At 40.8% G+C, this 21,163-nt stretch overlaps 1 protein-coding gene across 2 annotated transcripts in view; it reads left to right on the plus strand.

The window, feature by feature from the left end:
* Positions 1 to 21,163, plus strand: part of SPSB4 (splA/ryanodine receptor domain and SOCS box containing 4) — a 320,168-nt gene that overhangs the window by 121,017 nt on the left and 177,988 nt on the right. Inside the window, exon 1 of one of the 2 annotated variants that reach the window (XM_073359974.2) lies at positions 9,089 to 9,171. The exons of the other annotated variant lie outside the window; for it this stretch is intronic. The gene's annotated coding sequence lies outside the window, so the exon portion shown is untranslated. Of the gene's footprint in view, positions 1 to 9,088; positions 9,172 to 21,163 lie in introns of those variants that run through there. 2 annotated transcript variants of the gene reach the window in all.

Consider the following 21,163-nt stretch of genomic DNA (forward strand, 5'->3'; position numbering starts at 1 on the left):
TGCACAGCTTCTACTAGCAGGTCATGCTCTTGGACTGGCGACAGAGCTTCCTTCCCAAAGAGATACACCAGACGTGTGTTCACTTCAAGACACTTCAATGCACTGCCAGGAATAGCTGTTGTGAGCTGGTTAAATTATGTTATATATTGTGCCACATAGTGGCTGAATGGTATAATACAGTTTAGCCTTCCATTATACGAGTGCAGTGGTCATGACCCCCTTACCAGTAATGGAATGTGTCCGCTCTTACCTCCCCCCCACCTTCCATTACTGCACAGTTGGCTCAGCAGAGGAGCTTTGGCTGAAGGGGGAGCTGGGAACAGAACTGGGGATAGGGGATCAGCCAGGGCTAAAGGCGGAGCTGGCCTGGAGGTGGAGAGGGAATGAGGGCAAAGCTGGGCTGGGGTTGGAGCAGGGGGCAGAGTGGAGCCGTGGCTGGGGCCAGAGCTGGGCTGAGGGTAGAGCGGAGCTGTGGCTGGGGCCGGAGCTGGGCTGGGGGCAGAGCAGGGCTGCTGCCGGGATGGAGCTGGGCTGGGGGTGGAGCAGGGCTGGGTGGTACTCTCTTTCTGTCCCCTATGGGGGCTGATCCGGGCCCTGCAGCACACCTCCCCAAACATTCCTCCTCGCCCACGTAGGGGACCAGTATCCCATAGTTTGGGGACCAATGCACTAGTGAGTACCATGATATGGAAGTAAAAATAGCCTTTGTTACTTTAAATACATTAACCAATTCCCAAAAGTGTTTATGTTTTTTTAATGGGCACTTAAACTCTGTATCAGGTTTTACAATAACATACATTTCCTAGTAATGCCATCTATAGGATAGTTCATGTGTAATTTTGGTAATATTTCATACATTATGTGGTTGCTGCTTCTGAGTTCTCTGCCAATCAGTGTATAACACAATAAGATAATGTACTCGTATCTCACCTCAGGAAATGTCTGTTTTCGTTCTGCCCTAAGCCACAACTAAAAAGAAATTGTCTGGTCTTATCCTAATGCTTGACAGAAATTAATCTAAATTAAAAAAATAATAAAAAAAAAACCACCTCAGCAATTTAGAACCAATCATATTTGCTGTCCTGGGGGCTTCATTTTTTGCAGCCTGAGGGCTTCATTTAGAACCAGTCATATCTGCAGTCCTGGGGGCTGGAAAAGCTGGCTTTTATATTCCAGGTAGTATTTCAAGTAGCGGTAGAGCTCCGTGAATAATTCACAAAATATAATTTATTCAAAATGTTGCTTTTTTTAATGTTTGTTCATTGTCCTTAAAAAGACTGTAGAATTCTCAGACTTATTAATTATTTGAAACGATTCCCAGATTTCTTCAGCAAATAATTCTGGCTTACAGGTCACCTGGTGAGCAGAGCAGTTTGTTGTGAATATTTGCTGGTCACACTGTGTTGACTTGGGCCCCTGTTTTGCAAGTTGTTTGAAGCAGGTAGACCTCTGCTTTATACTCTTATATGAAAGTCCAGAAGGATTGACATTAAAGTGAGACTACAAATGTGCTTAAAATTAAATATGTTATGTAAGTCTTTGCAGGATAAGGCCTTAGTTGCATAAATCAAATGATAGTATTTTCTGTTATCAGATTGGATAACTTTCCAACACCATGCAAATTTCTAACTGAATATACAGTTCAAAACTTACTTTCAACAAATATTTGAGCTTTGAAGCTTAAAAGTCACTTTTCAGAAGTATTAGCATGACCAAACCTCGAACATTTGAATGTTTGCAGACATCAGACCAATGAGTTGTGGACTCAAGTAGAAATTGCTTCTGTGTTAATTACTTTTCATTAAACACTCAGAACCTGATCTGCATCCCACTGAATCCAGTGGAAGTCTTTACTCAGGCCCCAGTTCTGTGAGGTTACACTCTATGCATGTGTGTAGTCCCACTGATGTCAATGAGAGGACCTGTGTGCATAAAGTTGAGAACGTGTGTCTGTGTTTTAAGGATCAAGGTCTTGGTGTTATTTGGCAAGGGTTTGTGGGGCATTGCACTGTACCCAGAACTAGCAAGTATTTATTGCTTCATAAACACCCCCATCCCAAACAGAAAGCAGCTAAAGCAAATCCTTGTCACAGACATGCATCTTCTGTTAATTTTCCATTTTGAGGAAGCAAGGGAAACTTTATTGCATTCTTGTAGCACAGATTTTACATTGAGCTAGTCAGAGAGGAGCATGGCAGTTGGTCCCACAGGTGTGCAAAGATACTGTAGAGCCGAAGAATAGTATGCATGCGTGGGGGTGGGGGGACAGGAGGAGGGAGGCCTTTGCACAGCTTGCTAAAGCCTGTATAATAAGAATAACAATGTATGTTTGGTATCCCATTTAAGATCAATTGATTTCCTCTCCTAGCAGATTGGGCAGATTGTTCCATCTGCTAGGCAACTACTAAAAGAATGAATTTAGAAACAAGATGAGTTGTGCATTATTTTAAAGCATGATCAGTGGTCTTTATCTTTTTTAGGAAATTGAATTTTATGTTGAGATTGGAACTCTGCTTGAATGAAGTAGAGATGTATCTAAATCTTTTATTGGCAGAAAAAATATGAAGCAGTAAGGTGTTTTTCCTCCTTGTGAATACTGGCACTTATATCTTGCTTTTATTTTCAAGTGTTTTACCAACATTAACTAATTAATCCTCACAACACTTTGGGTTAGGGAAATATTATTAGAGCTCAATGAAATATAAGTAGCAGGCTATGGGTGAGTCAGAGAAATGTCTGGCTTCAGATTTTCAAGTTTGTGGAAGTAGAATAGCTTTATGAAATCTTGTGTGTACATTTTTTTTCCTTTATGAATATTGTGAACACTTGCATATTTTGTGGCAAAGTTTTGATTGCTTTTTCTGATTTTGGAGTTTGGTTGGAGGATTATATAAATCATATGTCACTTTACTGATTGGCTGAATCTACCCAGTATTATAAGGAGTCTATCAGACCCATTTTGACACATTGTATGAGGCAGTGGCTGTGTTTTGTCTGCTGTCTCTACGACAATCTGAAAATAATCTTAGTAGCCACAGAGAATGGTTCTGCAGTGCTCACTGCTGTCTGAATGCCTGTTTATTGCCACCATTCACAAAGACCATCCAGGATTTTGGTGGAGCAAAGCATGATGTCCTCTGAAATCTCCAGAGTTCATTGTGGTCCATCCTCCAGAGAGGTAGCGGACCATTAATACTTCCCTGCTAGAAAACAATATCAAGCAAGAATGTTGGCAGACTGAGTCTGTCATAGAGCATGTTGACTAGAAATAACTGCAATTTGCACTGACTAATACAGTATGTGTATTATTCTGATCTTGTAAATAATACCTTCATGAGAAGCAAGATACTCTCCCATTAGAAATAGTAGCATGACAGTCACTTATCTTCTTTTCGACATTCTGTAGCTAATAAATACATCAGTGTTTCCCAAACTAGGGCCGCCGCTTGTTCAGGGAAAGTCTCTGGCGGGCCTGTGATTTGTTGATCTGCCGTGTCCGCAGGTTCGGCCGATCGCGGCTCCCACTGGCCGTGGTTTGCTGTGCCCAGCCAATGGGGGCTGCGGGAAGTCGTGCGGGCCGAGGGACGTACTGTCCGCTGCTTCCTGCAGCCCCCATTGGCCAGGCACAGCGGGAGCAGCAATCGGCCGAACCTGAGGACGCGGCAGGTCAACAAACCGTCCGGGCCCACCAGGGGCTTTCCCTGAATAAGCGGTGTCCCAAGTTTGGGAAATACTGGCCTAACTAATAGGTCATTGAATGTAAGCATGGTATTGTAATAATGCCAGATGATAGGAACTAGCCTGTGAGTAAAATTATCACTCTGTTCAGTACATTAGGGAGGTCAATTTGCATCATTCGTATTGTGCAAGTAAAAATCTGACCATATTTAAAAAGTCTTTCATGTTGGTGTGCACAGTGGTCTAAATTTCAGTTAGTGGAGTGATGTCTGTTACTTAATCTGGGGTGTGTGTGGGTTTCTAATCATGCTGGTGAAAATGAAAACATTTACACACAGATTAGCTGCAAATACCTTTGCTATAGAACAGTGGTTTTCAACCTGTGGTCCGCAGACTCCAAGGGGGCTGCAGAGCACCTCAAAGGGGTCTGCAAAAGATTGTTGTTACCATAAAACAAGAGTTTTTCAACCTGTGGTCTGCAGTCCCCTGGCGTTCCGCAGACTATGTCTAAGATTTCCAAAGGGGTCAGCACCTCCATTGAAAATTTTTAGGGGACTGCAAGTGAAAAAAGGTTGAAAACCACTGTTATAGTATATTTAGAATTGATTGTGAAAGTTGTGGAGCAATAACCATTTAAAATTTCTTGGCCCTCCATACCTTGAGTGTTCACATGGTAATAGACTTATGGTATTAGCCTTTATTTTTTCTTGGCTGTCAATAAAAAATAAATGTGACATACTGAAACTATTTTAGACCTATAGTATATTAAATTGCCAAGTCTAACCTATTTGTGGGTTACATTTGGCATGCAAGTTGTACTTGTCATATTCTAAGAACTCACGTGTGATTATGCTTTCCTGAGCTGAGGGTTAGATGAAGATTAGTGAGAACATCAAAGCTGCAGTTAAACTGAAGAAAGATGAGTTTAAGCCAAGTCATTAGAGATCCCTTTGAAGTGATAACAGATTAAGCACTGTCTCTTTTAAGTGGGATACTTATCTCCCTTTCAATATTTAAGTAATAAAACACGACTGGCAGTGCTTTTCTGGGGGATTATGGCATGCCTCTGGTGTGTTGTAAGGCATGAGCCAAAGACCGAGTAACTTCAACTGCTGCAAACTGTAGTAATCCCTCAAACGCAGTGCTGGACTATTTTACTGCTAGGATGAAATGAAAATTTTTAAAGGAGAAAAGGTCACACTGTGTATGTGTAGTAATTCAGTGGACAGTACTGTGACCCCACTGACAGCCAATCAGAAAATATCCTTTGGACTGGGTTGCAAAACCATTGTTAGTGATAGGGTTTTCTGAATTGGTAATTCTTCCGTTTTAGGATAGATAATGGACCCTTTCTTTTCCTTCAAAATATTTTAGTTACATTTTGTAGTCTATACGTTTAAAATGCACCCCATTACAAATTATCCCTCAAGAAAACCACTGTATTGCTCTTTTCTGTATGTCTATATATCTCACTGCATCACTGGTATTATGTAAGGCATGAATCTAACCTAATGTCTATCTTTACTCTTTAGGGTTTGCATTGTGAGGAAATAAATTTGAGCAACTTTTATGAGGATATGACATACACCATAATAATGTAAATTGGGTTCCATTAAAATCTCAACATTTACCACTGGAAACATTATTTCTGGACAATATCCTTGTGTAAGGATGGCAAGCTCCCTTCAGACAGTAGTTACCTGAAACTGTAAAGATTGATGGCCTGATAACTTAAAGGATCTGACTCCCCGCCCCTTAATTTCAATAGTCTTTCTCAATAGAACCATCGGAGACAGGCCACATAAATGCTAGTGGCTGTGCAGCACCACAGGCATTAGAATAACGGAATGACAGGACTGGAAGGGACATCGAGAGGTCATCGACTTCAGTCCCCTGCACTCAAGGCAGGACTAAGTATTATCTAGACCGTCCCTGACAGATGTTTGTCCTGCTCTTAAAAATCCCCAATGATGGAGATTCCACAACCCTCCCAGGCAATTTATTCCAGTGCTTACCCACTCTGACAGGAATTTTTTCCTCATGTCCAACCTAAACCTCCCTTGCTGCAATTTAGGCCCATTGCTTCTTGTCCTATTCTCAGAGTTTAAGAAGAACAATTTTTCTCCCTCCTTGTAACAACCTTTTAGGTACTTGAAAACTGTTATCATGTCCCTTCTCAGTCTTCTCTTCTCCAGACTAAACAAACCCAATTTTTTCAATCTTCCCTCATAGGTCATGTTTTCTAGACTGTTAATCATTTTTGTTGCTCTTCTCTGGACTTTCTCCAATTTGTCCACATCTTTCCTGAAATGTGGCACCCAGAACTGGACACAATACTCCAGTTGAGGCCTAATCAGTGTGGAGTAGAGTGGAAGAATTACTTCTTGTGTCTTGCTTACAATACTCCTGCTAATATGTCCCAGAATGATGTTTGCTTTTTTTGCAACAGTGTTACCCTGTTGACTGATATTTAGCTTGTGATCCACTATGACCCCCAGATCCCTTTCCACAGTAGTTCTTCCTAGGCAGACATTTCCCATTTTGTATGTGTGCAACTGATTGTTCCTTCCTAAGTGGAGTACTTTGCATTTGCACTTATTGAATTTCATCCTATTTAGTTCAGACCATTTCTCCAGTTCGTCCAGATCATTTTGAATTTTAATCTTATCCTCCAAAGCACTTGCAACTCCTCCCAGCTTGGTATCATCCGCAAATTTTATAAGTGTATTCTCTATGCCATTATCTAAATAATTGATGAAGATATTGAACAGAACCGGACCCAGAACTGATCCCTGCGGGATTCCACTCATTATGCCCTTCCAGCATGACTGTGAACCACTGATAACTACTCTCTGGGAATGATTTTCCAACCAGTTATGCACCCACCTTATAGTAGCTCCATCTAGGTTGTATTTCCCTAGTTTGTTTATGAGACATTCATGCGAGACTGTATCAAAAGTCTTACTAAAGTCAAAATATACCACATCTACCACTTCCCTGCACCCACAAGGCTTGTTACCCTGTCAAAGAAAGCTATCAGGTTGGTTTGACATGATTTGTTCTTGACAAATCCATGATGACTTTTATTTATCACCTTATTATCTTCTAGGTGTTTGCAAATTGATTGCTTAATCGATTGGTAGACTATAAAAAGAAAATGAATAGAGTTGAATTAATCTGCAAAAATCACAGCGAGCTAGTCTGCTTGGGCCTAAATTTTCAAAAGGTAGCTCTCAGTACTATTGTAGTGGGGTGGCTGCCCCACTCCCATGCCAGATTGGGTTACAGCAGGCCAGAGCGGCTGCACAAGGTGGCAGCCAATCTGGGAGGGCCTGTTAGAGAGTCAATCAGGGCTGAGCAAGAGGCAGCCAATCAGGGCCAGGCTAGGCCCTATATAAAGGCTGCCCAGGCAAGAGGCAGTCAGTGTCTCCCAGACCTTCAAAGGGAAAGGTCTGTCTCCTGAGTGAGGAGACGAGCACCTGGGACAGCGCAGTGCTGGGCAGGTTCGGGGGAGCAGAAGGGAATCATAGAATATCAGGGTTGGAAGGGACCTCAGGAGATCATCTAGTCTAACCCCCTGCTCAAAGCAGGACCAATCCCCAACTAAATAATCCCAGCCAGGGCTTTCTCAAGCCTGACCTTAAAAATATCTAAGGAAGGAGATTCCACCACCTCCCTAGGTATCGCATTCCAGTGTTTCACCACCCTCCTAGGGAAAAAGTTTTTCCTAATATCCAACCTAAACCTCCCCCACTGCAACTTGAGACCATTACTCCTTCTTCTGTCATCACCTACCACTGAGAACAGTCTAGATCCATTCTCTTTGGAACCCCCTTTCAGGTAGTTGAAAGCAGCTATTAAATCCCCCCTCATTCTTCTCTTTCGCAGACTAAACAATCCCAGTTCCCTCAGCCTCTCCTCATAAGTCGTGTGTTCCAGTCCCCAATGCATTTTTGTTGCCCTCTGCTGGACTCTTTCCAATTTTTCCACATCGTTCTTGTAGTGTGGGACCCAAAACTGGACACAGTACTCCAGATGAAGTCTCACCAATGTCGAATAGAGGGGAACGATCACGTCCCTCAATCTGCTGGCAGTGCCCCTACATATACATCCCAAAATGCCATTGGCCTTGTTGGCAACAAGGGCACACTGTTGGCTCATATCCAGCTTCTCGTCCACTGTAATCCCTAGGTCCTTTTCTGCAGAACTGCTGCCGAGCCATTCGGTCCCTAGTCTTTAGCGGTGCATGGGATTCTTCCGTCCTAAGTGCAGGACTCTGCACTTGTCCTTGTTGAACCTCATCAGATTTCTTTTGGCCCAATCCTCTAATTTTTCTAGGGCCCTCTGTATCCTATCCCTACCCTCCAGCGTATCTACCTCTCCTCCCAGTTTAGTGTCAACTGCAAACTTGCTGAGGGTGCAATCCACACCATCCTCCAGATCATTTATGAAGATATTGAACAAAACTGGCCCCACGACCAACCCTTGGGGCACTCCACTTGATACCAGCTGCCAAGTAGACATGGAGCCATGGATCACTACCCGTTGAGCCTGACAATCTAGCCAACTTTCTATCCACCTTATAGTCCATTCATCCAGCCCATACTTCTTTAACTTGCTGGCAAGAATACTGTGGGAGGCCGTGTCAAAAGCTTTGCTAAAGTCAAGGAACAACACGTCCACCACTTTCCCCTCATCCACAGAGCCAGTTATCTCATCATAGAAGGCAATTAGTTTAGTCAGGAATGACTTGCCCTTGGTGAATCCATGCTGACTGTTCCTGATCACTTTCCTCTCCTCTAAGTGCTTCAGAATTGATTCCTTGAGGACCTGCTCCATGATTTTTCCAGGGACTGAGGTGAGGCTGACTGGCCTGTAGTTCCCAGGATCCTCCTTCTTCCCTTTTTTAAAGATTGGCACTACATTAGCCTTTTTCCAGTCGTCCAGGACTTCCCCCGATTGCCATGAGTTTTCATGAAACTCCAGCCCAGTACCTGCCAGGCTGCAGGCCCTGATAGAAGGGCCCACAAGGTGCAGAGGGGAAGCGGCCCAGGGAGGAGAGGCGGACAAGGGGAGCGAAGGAGGGCAGGGAGGCTGCTGCCAGAGGGTCCCTGGGCCAGGACCCAGAGTAGAGGGCGGGCCTGAATCCCTCCCCTTTTCCCTTGTATTACACCCAGCTGTTAGAAGTGGCCATAGCGGACTGCACCCGACCTCTGACAGAAGGGGTTAGACTTTGAGGGTGTGGTTGGCCACTGCGGCAGGGGCGAAGCGGAAAGACTGCTGTTAACCCCCCCACACCCTCACCCCCGGAAGGGGGTGAGCATGGACTAGGGGGCACCGGAGGGCAGTGTCCTGAAGACGCCGCTGTGAGAAGGGAGCAACGCAGGTCCAGACGCCAACAGAGGGCCAGAGACGGATGGGACACCACCAGCGGAGGGTGCTTCACATGGACTGAGCTAATTGCCGGAGATACCAACAGGAAGCTCTGTGGTGGTGAGTCCCAAAAGCATGACAACTATATTCAAAGCACCAGACCCACTTCCACTTAGTTCCGCACACAGGCTGTTAAAGATTTTGGTGACAGAGTATCAGTAAAAGGACTGGAAGACATTACATACTCTTTCTCAGCCTAACAGGCTGTAAAATAGGGCTAAAACTTTCAAACTGGGATGCCTAAATTTGGGTATCTATATCCACATTTAGACATGAAAATATGTAGACTGACTTTCAGAGGTGCTGAATTTAGTGGGAGCTGCGACTGCTCAGTGCTTCTGAAAATCAGTCTATTAAAGTGCTATATGTAAATATAGATGCCTAACTTCAGACACTCAATTTTAAGATTTGAGTCTAGGATTCTAGTATGTCACTCTCTGGATGTCTTTGTCGGCCATGTCCAGGAAAGATGTTTGCCTCCTATTCCTCCCCATTCCCTTCTTAATCTATCCCAGTGCCCCATAGTTCTAGAAGTGAATTGTTTCTGCAGTTCAATATCCTTATGTTAGAAAGAGCATATTTTCTTTGCAGTCCATATCTGGTAATGCAGTGCAGACCCAACTGTTGCCCAGTCATGGTCACTTTCAGGTTTCGGAACTAAAGGCTTTGCTCATGGTTAAAGTTATAGCTCATTTATTTATGTTGTTAATAACAAGAATACTGATTAGCATTTAATAAAAGCTGTCACCACTTTAACCAGAGGTGATTAATCTAAAACATGGGCTCTCTGTTTCTCCACTGTGCTTAACCAACACTGGCAGTATGTTGATCATAACCTTAGTCTCAATCCTTTGCAGCCTCAAATTTACGAATGTATTAAATTTTTGTAATTCACAGCAAATCTCCACTTTGGCATTTATAAATAAAATATAAAAGAATGGTTCAAACTGGAAATCAAATCTCAACGAAAAGATATAAAGATTCAGTTCAGCCTCCTAATGACTCAATTTAAGCCTCAGCCCACAGTTCAGCTTCCTCCTCCCTCCTGCTTGCAGTGGTGAGGAGGAGATCAAGTCAGCCCTACCCTTGCTGCAGAGCATTTGCAGAGGAAGGTGGCAGTGGCTAGCACACACTCAAAGTGAAGGTGTGTTCTTTATGGGCCACTTCTGTAAATATTTGGTCACATTTGTGCATGATCATATGAAGATGTTGTCAGATGCTGTTGAAGCAGACTCAGTTTTCAGGCTTGACTCTTGAGGATGGTATTTTTAATTGTTTATTATTTTAACATTTAGTTTTGACCCCAAGATTAAGAAACAGTGTTCTGTAGAAATATGACCAACAAGTGGCTTGCATAAAATTTCATTTGCCTCTTTGATTGACACCTCTTGGAAGCAAATGGTTCTTTGCTATACAAATAGAATAGCCGTGTCTTAATTTACTGAACCGTGTTAACTTTACAGATACAGTCCATACTGAATCGTAAGACAATGACCATCATTGCATTATCCAAATGCATGCAAACTCGTTGACTCAAGACAATTCTTTTGAGGAGGGTAGAGAGTTGTGAATTAACTTTTATTGGCAGAGGTTTTGTCTACGTGGGAATGGGCTTTCTAGTATAATCTAAGGTGTAGGTTTAAACCAAGTGTCCCTCATGTGGACACTTATTCTAGTATAAGTGTGTCTTTTTAAATTTCGCTCATGTTGCTTGGGAAGGGGGTTTCGTTAAACTGCAAAAAAGCCGCTTTTATGCCGCAGTAAGGGTCCACAAGTGAATTATACCTGCACAACAATATTGGTATAACTGGCAAAGCTTTCCTTTGTAGAGAAGCATATAGTTTTGGTCTGTAATTTACACAACATTTATTCCAATTAAGCTCATCTTGTACTTTTCTGGTACGATCAATCCCTCCCTTGAAAGAAAACTAGCATCAACATTAGTCAACAAATACTGTTTGTGTGTGTCTCTCTGTGTTACTGCAGTTATTTAGGTATTTTAAGTATTTTAGGTCCAGTTCTTGAATGTAAAGATTTAGGTCTTGTATTATTTTAAATAATTAGTCACACAAAAGTCTTCTCTTGAGATAAATGCAGCCCAAGCAGCTAACCAACATCCCGACCCTGTTTTTAACCTGCCTGACCTATATTGTGATTTTTGGTTGGAGAGGGCAAGGGGGAGAGACAAATGTATGGAACCAAATCTTTAAGCCGCCTGAGGGGAGTTAAGTGGTCAAGTCCAATCCGAGCCATAGATTTTAAAATATTATTTGCCACTAATTCTTTTTCATACAATTAACCAGTAAACTTTCCACAATTGACTTAAATATGATCAGGGATTTGGGTGTCTGTGAACTTATTCTACTCAAAAACTTGCACTAGTTTAATTAAACAAATTTAAAATGGGTTATATTGGTTAATCTTCTCCCTGCGGCACTTAAGAATTGTATTGATTATTGTATTACGTACTCCTCATTTTTAACATGCCTCATTGTTTATTTGCATCTTGATGTTTTATTTCAATCTTATCACGTACCAAAGATTGATTTTTTTATTTTTGTTTACATTGCATGGAATGTTGCTTCCTTTTCAAAATGCAGGGAGGTGGTTTTATGCTTCCAACCATAATGTTAAACTGTAACATTAAACACAGGCCTTAGTGTGAAATGAATCAAATCAAGGTTGTTTCTGTTAAGATGAATATTTAACTGACGTTACTGACACTTGATAGATAGTTTAAGGCAGAAAGTCCAATGTTGACTGAATTAAAAAAAATAATTGGCTGATTTAAATTTAAATTATATTGTTCAACAATGTTATGTAATTGGATGGGAAAGCAGGAAAGTCCTTTTATTAGAGAATTCTTTGTAGATAGTAGCCATGAAAGCCACAGTGGTCGATGCTAATTACCATATTTTGTTTAAACTTCCATCTAAATGAAAGGACCATTCAATTCAGAAGCTGCAGTCATACAAAAACCACAAGTGCAGCTGAATTGCTGCTGCCAAGCAGATGGGGCTTTGATCAGAATAAGTTATTTGCAGCTTTATTGTCTGGCTGCCAGGGTGGGGTTTGTATTGAATCATCTCCTTTTGATGAAGGGGAAGGGGAGAAACAGGTCTCACTGATCAGTGATAAGTTTTTATTTTTTGCAGATGAAAATTCTCAACTGAAAAGACAAACTGCAAGGAACTTATTTAAAAAATGTCTTGTAATATCAGACCACTTTGATACATGTGCTGCTTTTCGTCGGAGAATAGCTAGTGTATTTATTTTTATCTAATGGTAGTTTGTAGGGGATGAGGAATTGGATTATTGTAAGTAGAGTTGAAACGTCTGATCCTCCTGCAGTCCCTGACTCCAAATTCAGCTTTAACTTACACTGGAGGAAAGCCTGCCCAAGACCCACTGCTCCTGCTGTGATGTATCCCATACTTCATGCTGACAGAGTTGAAAGCTTAACAGCTTCACATATCCGAAATACTTTCTGCTTATGCTAGGAGGTGCAAATAGTGTAGTAAACTAGTCAGTTGACAAAAAGAAAAGGTGCCACAAGTACTCCTTTTCTTTTTGCGAATACAGACTAACACGGCTGCTACTCTGAAACCTATCAGTTGACAAAGGCGGTGGTGGGGGGGAGAATGTTTTCTGAGGCTTCACAGGCTATCTCTGACCATATAGCTTTACTAACACAGCACCCAGCATTCAAACCAGGAAGAGAAAAGTACTGGGAACTCAGTCTGGGAGGAATAAATTCCAAGTAGAAATGAGCGCTGCAGAATTAAGTCTTACCTCAGTCAGATAGGGTTATTCTGCAGTGCTCATTTCTATTTTGGCTTTATTCCTCCCATGCCAAATTCCCAATACATTTTTCTTCCTGCTTTGAACCCGGGCTGCTGTATTAGTAAGGCTACATGGTCATGTTCTTTAAATATTAAACATTACATTTTAATGTTTTTTAAGCAAGACATTTAATATTCTTTAATTTTAAGTAGTATTTTCCTCAATCTTGTATTTCAGACTCTTCCTCCCCAACCCTGTTCCCTCTTATTATAATGAAAGTGTAACTTTAAAAGAGAAATTCAAGAACTATTCCTGTGATCCTGCTGGGGAAAAGGTGCTCTTGTGAACTCTGCCTTATCTTAAGCACTGCAAATACAGTAACTGTCTAGATTCAGCAACGGAACATTGTGAAATAGAGGGAAAGAGGTTCTCTTTATCTCCCCCGCCACACCCCTCCAAACCAAAACACCACTTACTGTAATTTGTTCTGCAGTGCATTTTTAAAACAATATTCGACTTACTCAGTTGCCACTTCTTACCCCTCACTTTTCCATCCCACTTCACATATTGACAAGTTAAGGAAGAGCTAATAGGAAACCGTATTTCTGAAATGTAGCCTAAATTTGGTGCTAAGGAACTAATCCCATTGCTTCACTTATATGAATAATCCTACCAATTTCAATGGACATACTGATAAAGTATGCAGGATTTGGCCCTAACTATACACTTGCATGTTGATGATAGTTTACCTGAAAATTGTAATGTACAACCTCAGTCTGTAATTTTAACTTTGCTGTCCACATTGATATGGTTGTAGGTGGCTTTTCTAAATTCGGAATAAGTGAAGTGGATAAATGGTTGGTGAGCACTTTTAAACTGTGATTTAATTCTGAGAGGAAAAATGTCTCCAGACAGTGGGCTCACTGTTATGGCTGTGTTTAGTTTCAGTTTCACCGTCCTGGTTTGTTCCTTTCCTCCCTTCTTTACACTTTGTCCGTCTCTGCCTCCTTTTCTATTTTATCTGTTTTCTCTCTCTTTTGTGTGATCCCTGCTGGGGAAGATCACAATAGTGTTTTACATATAAAAGGGTTATAGTCGAAACTAACTATCATCTTAGTCTTTACACCAAACTTTTGTGGTAAGAACAAGTATGTGAATTTCAATCTGAAAGGAGGAGTTTAAAGTGTGTTTTTAACCCAGTTACTACTATAGCCAAGGATCTACAACCTATCCTGAAGGACGACCCATCACTCTCACAGATCTTGGGAGACAGGCCAGTCCTTGCTTACAGACAGCCCCCCAAGCTGAAGCAAATACTCACCAGCAACCACACACCACACAACAGAAACACTAACCCAGGAACCTATCCTTGCAACAAAGCCCGCTGCCATCTGTGTCCACATATCTATTCAGGGGACACCATCATAGGGTCTAATCAAATTAGCCACACTATCAGAGGCTCATTCACCTGCACATCTACCAATGTGATACATTCCATCATGTGCCAGCAATGCCCATCTGCCATGTACGTTGGCCAAACCGGACAGTCTCTACGTAAACGAATAAATGGACACAAATCAGACGTCAATAATTATAACATTCAAAAACCAGTCGGAGAACACTTCAATCTCCCTGGTCACTCAATTACAGACCTAAAAGTTGCAATTCTACAACAAAAAAACTTCAAAAATAGACTCCAATGAGAGACTGCTGAATGGGAATTAATTTGCAAACTGGACACCATTAAATTAGACTTGAATAAAGACTAGGAGTGGATGTGTCATTACACAAAATAAAACTATTTCCCCATGTTAGTTTTCCCCCCACTACTGTTCCTCACATGTTCTTGTCAACTGCTGGAAATGGCCCACCTTGATTATCACTACTAAAGGTTTTTTTCTCTCCTGCTGGTGATAGCTCAGCTTACCTGATCACTCTCGTTACAGTGTGTATGGTAACACCCATTGTTTCATGTTCTCTGTGTATATAAAATCTCCCCACTGTATTTTCCACTGCATGCATCTGATGAAGTGAGCTGTAGCTCATGAAAGTTTATGCTCAAATAAATTTTTTAGTCTCTAAGGTGCCACAAGTACTGCTTTCCTATAGCCTTATGGTAGCAATCCTACAACAGCAAATTCTTTCTTATAAGAAAATTAAATGCTTCAGCTGAGAATGATTGTGTAGAATGTTTTTATAAGTTAAAAAAAGGGGAACAAAGTGCTATGTTTTGATAGGCTCATTCTACAGTAGGCCTCCATTATGGCAGAAGATCCCTTATCTCCATAAAATTTTCCATTATGATTGAGTAATAACCTTAATCCAGGCTAGGAGGGGCCAATCTATGGCTAGTTTTGTTGTAATGGTAACATTCTTAACTACTGGGACTTTTCTGATTTGAGACTGCCAGTTCTGCATGATTTATGCACAACAGATTCATTATGTACAGCATTTTTTAAAATTGAAAATGAACTAAGATCTGTAAACAAAGAAAACTCACTGTTAGATTTGAATGGTTTGATTAAACTGACTTTTGAAAGATTTTTGGGGTTGTGTTTTTTTTTTTCCTGTTACTTTTTTACAGTCTATACAAGTTCTGTAGGACGTGGTTTGTTTGTATCTATAATAGAGGAGAAGTAGAATCTCTTTGCGTTTTTTTTTTTAATTAAATTTGTAAAAATTCTGTTTTCTGTAAACTTTGGATTCTGCCAGAGTGCAAAATATCCTAGGAGTGGACCATAATGGTAGTTTCTTTTTGCATTGTGTTAGGAGAGTTCTGATTTCTTCCTGGAGGAGAAAGTGGTCTAACCAGGATGTAGGGCATGCTTCTTGCTCTGATGTTTACATTCAGTTCAAGGTCAGGATATTGCCAGCTGAATGCAAGAGGTATGGAGATTACTTATGAAAAATCTAAGTTGGAAATTCTGGATAGGGAGGTTTTGGGCTATGGTATCACAGGCATCATCTTGCAGGTGTTGAATTGTCCCAGGATGATGAGCCTGATTCTCCATTCACTTCCACTGGTATACATCACAAGTAATTGCACTGAAATCACTGGAGTGAAACCAGTATGAGTGAGAGGAAAATCAGGCCTGTTGAGTTTCGTGAACTTTCTTACCATGCAGACAGTACTGCCTGGAAACTTTTGTTGTCTGAGAATTTATAGATTATTAGGATGTCCAGATTAGTTTTGTCACTAGATTCGCAGGTTACACTCAAGGAATCCTTGACAAAAATTTTAAGACAATCAATTTAACAGTTTTGAGTTGTGACTCTTCAAATGAGAACTAAACCTTTTTCAGTCTATTTTATTGCTTCAGAATTGGGTTCTGCCCTCAGGCTCATGCAGGTGTTTACATCTCTCAGTGAATCTGGTAGATGCTGCACACATAATGAGTGTTGTGCATGTATCTGAGGGCAAAAATTGTCACTTAATGTCTTAGTGAGACACTGAATGGAACTAGCTGGTTAAGCAGTTAAGGAATTAGCAGGCAGGTGAAGGAAGAAGAGACAATGACCATGCTGAGTCTGGCTGAACTTAGGACCAGGATACAACTGAAAGGTCACTAGTTGTATCTTCTGTCTACTTTTTAGCATCTTCTTTGTTTAACTGTGATCCTTCATAGCTCAAATAAGGTGAAACAGATGTAGGAAAAGCATCGCTATACAACGTGCCAAACAGCCAAGAGCGTTCATCGTGTGCCCAGTTATCACTAAGTCATGCTTTGCTCATTCTGGACATGGTTAAATGGTTCTTAGTTAGCTTATAGCTTGCTTGCTTGTTTGTTTTATTTCCTAATATATAAAACAAAGGGGTTGGGCTTAAAAGTTCTATTTTTAAATGTGTTTCTTTGGTTTGGAATCTTTCAGGAAGTTTCAATCACGATTACCAGAACAGCCTTGTTGCACACAATCATTCCTAGGAACAGGAAGTTAACTTATATACGTTGCCAGTTGTACCGCTATACTGATGGTTTACAAATTGCAAAATCAGTGTTTGGAACTTATGCCGGGGGGAGGAGGTGGCGGCGGAGGGAGCACAGCCAAATTTAGGCTCATGTGTAAAAAATGTAAAGCTGTCAACAGTTGGGACGAGGACTTCCCAAATTGTAAAGTATGGATTACAGTCATTTGGCATGCCTAGGAGTTCAATGATGTGGTATAAAACAGTAGCTGAATGACTTTACCATATTTTGGAAGTTTACTTAAGCATTTTAAAGATTTCAGGTATTGACCAAAGTATTTTCAGCTTCTCAGGAATATTCTATTTTATTTTTCAGTTTTTCATTTGATGAGTTACTGTAAAAGCAATTAAGGATTACTAAAACAGAAAGCCCTTTGGGTCAGGGACTTCTATTCCTTCATATCTGTAAAGCAGCTAGCATGCTTTTGAATGCTATCTAAGTAATATGGATGGAATAATTAATTTTACCAAATTTAGAACACTCTCAAACATCGTGGACTCTAGATTAAAACCATGCTTGAATATATTTATACTTCCAAAACTAGGTTTGTAGATTGCTTTTGTTAATTCCTTTTGTTATCAACAAGTCAATTAATTGTGTAGACGAGTGAATATATATTAGTTTGAGTAGAAAAATAAGATGCCTAACTCTGAGATAGGTTTATTGAAATTAAAATAGTCTTCTAGCATGTGAGGGATAACACTGAAATATGATAGATATTTACTGGAGTGTCCTATGAAAAGGTATGCTTGATTATAAAGAGCTGTGTATTAATCTACAGCTGCTGGCAATTTCATTCTTCATTGACTTTGAAGAGTAAGTGACTTTCAAGAGCAAATGCTGGCCTGTTAGGCGGTCTGTCTTGCTGGGAATAACAGAGTGTAGGCTGGGAGTTGTTTAGCCTGGGAAAACTGCAATCAGGACCAGGAGAGATGTGGGTCTCTGCCAAAGAAAGGTGACAGCTGTGGACCTGGGAACTTGGAGGGGGTGTCCTTGCTGGACTATGGAAGGGGAATACAGGTGCAGTTGCCCTGAACTATGACAATGATCTTTAGAGTAATATAATCAAAATCTGAAGGACATGTAATTATGGGATTTTACAGAGAGTACCTTATATAGATCATACATTTAAGGTTTATATACAAATTTAAAATCTGAGTGCACATAGCAAGGATGAATTGGTTGGGCTATGTACTATTAGTATCTGTGATGAATTTGTTCAAATACTACTGTAATTATTTCCCACAGAGTCCTTCTCAGTAGCATTAAAGGTGAGGTGCATGTTGAGGTTTAGAATGAATTGCATTTATGGCATGTCTTCAGTGAGAAATAGTTTAAGTAGAACAAAAATGCCCTACTCTGATTCCAATTTTTAATCTGCTGCTTGTAAGACTAATTTTAATATCACAAGGTAATAAAAGGAAGATGATAAAAGGCTTTGTTCTAAATAGCACTAATAAACCTATCATTTCAGAAAAATGGCTTTAGGATACTGAACAGTCTGATAGGCTGGTTACCTTTTGCTCTGCTGCAGGGAAAATCTTCAGTGGTTCAGACATGGAAGGGATAATCCATGCATAGCTCTCCCCCTTCCTGTGAATAAGTGGGTGTCCTCTACCTCCATTGCACCACCTTTGCCATCCCTAGACCCCATGGAGGGACCTCTGCAGGGTCAAAGATCTGCACGTGGGAAGAAGGCAGCCATTGATGGGAAAAGAGGCATCAGGGAGGGCAGGTAAAACATGTACACAACCACTCGGGCAACCAGCTGGAATCCAATGAACGGCTAATTCAGCTGAAATTGTATTGACTATTGTATTGAAATTGTATTGACTGTAAAGCTCCTCCATGCTGTAGACAACTTCTCCAGTGGGAGCTTCTCCAAGGGTAGCAAGTGAAGGAGGGATCCCTGCATGTGTGATCCCATTACTGCCATGCTTCAAGTGAGCCAGACAAGTAACAAGGAAGACTTGCAGCCAGTGCAGAGGAACAAAGACAGTGACCTAGAGCCACTAGAATGGAGCACTGCAAATGGCTTGCATTTGACCAATATATCTGAGAGTTAGTTTGCTCTATAGAAAGAATTTAAGTATATACTCAGAACTAGATCAGCCCCTTTGGTGGAAAAATGTACAGGAGAGGCCTGGGGACAGAAAAGAAGGAGACCTCTACAAAAGCTTCATTCTGTTGGGGTTGCTGTTCCCTTATAGAATAATCTTTGCTTTACTGCACTGGCTCTAGGCAGTGCTTAAATTGTGCCAGAGCTTGTCAGGGTAAAGCCCCGGCATCTCTAGGCTTGGGAGTTCATAGCCCTGGCACCTCTGGGCTTGCCACTTCAGTTATGAAAGTAAAAAAGTAAAAAAATTGCTTGAAGCCCAGCACCTCTTTCATTACAAATTAAGCACTGGCTCTTTGTTCCTCTGCACTGGCTGCAAGTCATACTTACAGAATAGTCAGGGCCATACACATAGTGCACAACTGCGTGCTGCTCCTCCCCCCACGGAGGCCTGGGACCCCAACCCACACCCCCGCGGGGGGGCTGCGAAGGGCCTCAGAATAGCTAGGAATGGCCCTAAGAATAGTCAATACAATTTCAACTGAATTGAATTCATTGGATTCTAGCTGGTTGCCTGAGTGGGGAGACTGTGTACATGTTTTACCTGCCTTCCCTGCTGCCTCTTTTCCCATCACTGGCTGTCTTCTTCCCATGTGCAGATCTTTGACCCTGCAGAGGTCCTTCAATGGTGTCTAAGGATGGTGAAGGTGGTGCAATGGAGGTAGAGGACACCCACGTATTTGCAGGAAGTGGGAGAGCCATGCATGGATTATCCCTTCCATGTCTGAACCACAATGGAAAAAACATTTTCCAGGATTTACCATTTGAGTTTTGACTTACTGAAGACCTTTATACTTCTCCCTTAATGATTACATGGCGATGTAATCACTTCTTCATTTCTAATTAGCTACTATAACTGGCAGCTATTTACTTTTTTTTTAAGAGGAGTTAATGGAATTTTAATTTCTACTCAGATTTGCAACTGTCTTGTCTATTCAATATTTTTCTAACAAGGTATTTCTAAGTGTAATTATTTGTAATTAGAGCACACTTAGACTGTCCACCTTTTAATTTGAAAAGGGCTTACGTGTCTTTGATTTCAGTGTTGTTCTGGTAACAATTACATGAGCAGAATTTTGATTTAAAACCTTTTTTTTTTTTTTTTTAGGTTTCCACATTATCAGAACTACCATCTTCCAAATGACAAGTTATGGTTGTCAACAGCATGAATTAGTGTTATAACAGAAATCAATCTTTCCTTTCTCTGGTTACTGATAGCCTTGAGAATGATTTTTGCGAAATTATAACAAAAGTATAGCTAGTACAATGTGTCGCATACCTGGCTAGATTGGTTGCATGTCGTTGTCAGCATAACTAATGAGAACTCAACAAGTTTTGTTTCCTCTCAACTCTCTCATTACAAAATATAATACAGGAAATTTAAGCTCCACATTAAAGGAAACTAACATTTTAATTCTCAGTTCCTTAATCGTGGAGGGTGCACAGAAGCAAAATCTGAGCTTAAGGACATAACAACGGGGTATAATTAAATAGAAAAAGGAAAGGGAAAAAATCGCATATATGAACAATGTAAATAGCAAGATAAACTACCAGTAACAACTTATATGAATAATTCCCTGTGTACAGTATTTAGCTGCTAATACCAATATAGTCATCATGCTGGAATACACACAGTAGTAAAAGAAAAATTTCTCACAAAGATCATCACATAAAAGAGAGACAAGACAGGGCCCAACCATGCAATTTTTGTTCCATTTACAGTGGGACTACTTCAGTGAATAAGGATCATGTGAGCAAGGTGGGCAAGACTGGATCCCAAAATAAAATCAGATCCTGTTTGTTTCACTCATATTGATTTCAATGAGATTACTCCTGTGGGCAAGGGGAGTGGAGCAGGATTTGGCTCATAACTTATAAAAAGAAAAACTAACTTAAATATTTGCAATAGTCTGAAAACTTACTTTACTTCAAGGATGGTGACCTATGCTTGTTGGCATATTCTAATTGGAAAAATTTCCTGAACTACATATTTACCAACAAGATCTGTATGCAATGTTGATTATATATGGCAAAAATATCATACAGGTAAACTACAGCTAAAGGAATGGAAACAATATTTCATTGGTTAAAACAATCTCAATTAGTCAAATATAGAGAATTTCATACTTACGAAATCCACCATTAACTATTTGCTCTAGGAGAATTCCATTAAAAAGGCAAGACTATA

This window comes from Lepidochelys kempii, chromosome 9, assembly GCF_965140285.1.
Source record: "Lepidochelys kempii isolate rLepKem1 chromosome 9, rLepKem1.hap1, whole genome shotgun sequence".
NCBI lineage: Eukaryota > Metazoa > Chordata > Testudines > Cheloniidae > Lepidochelys > Lepidochelys kempii.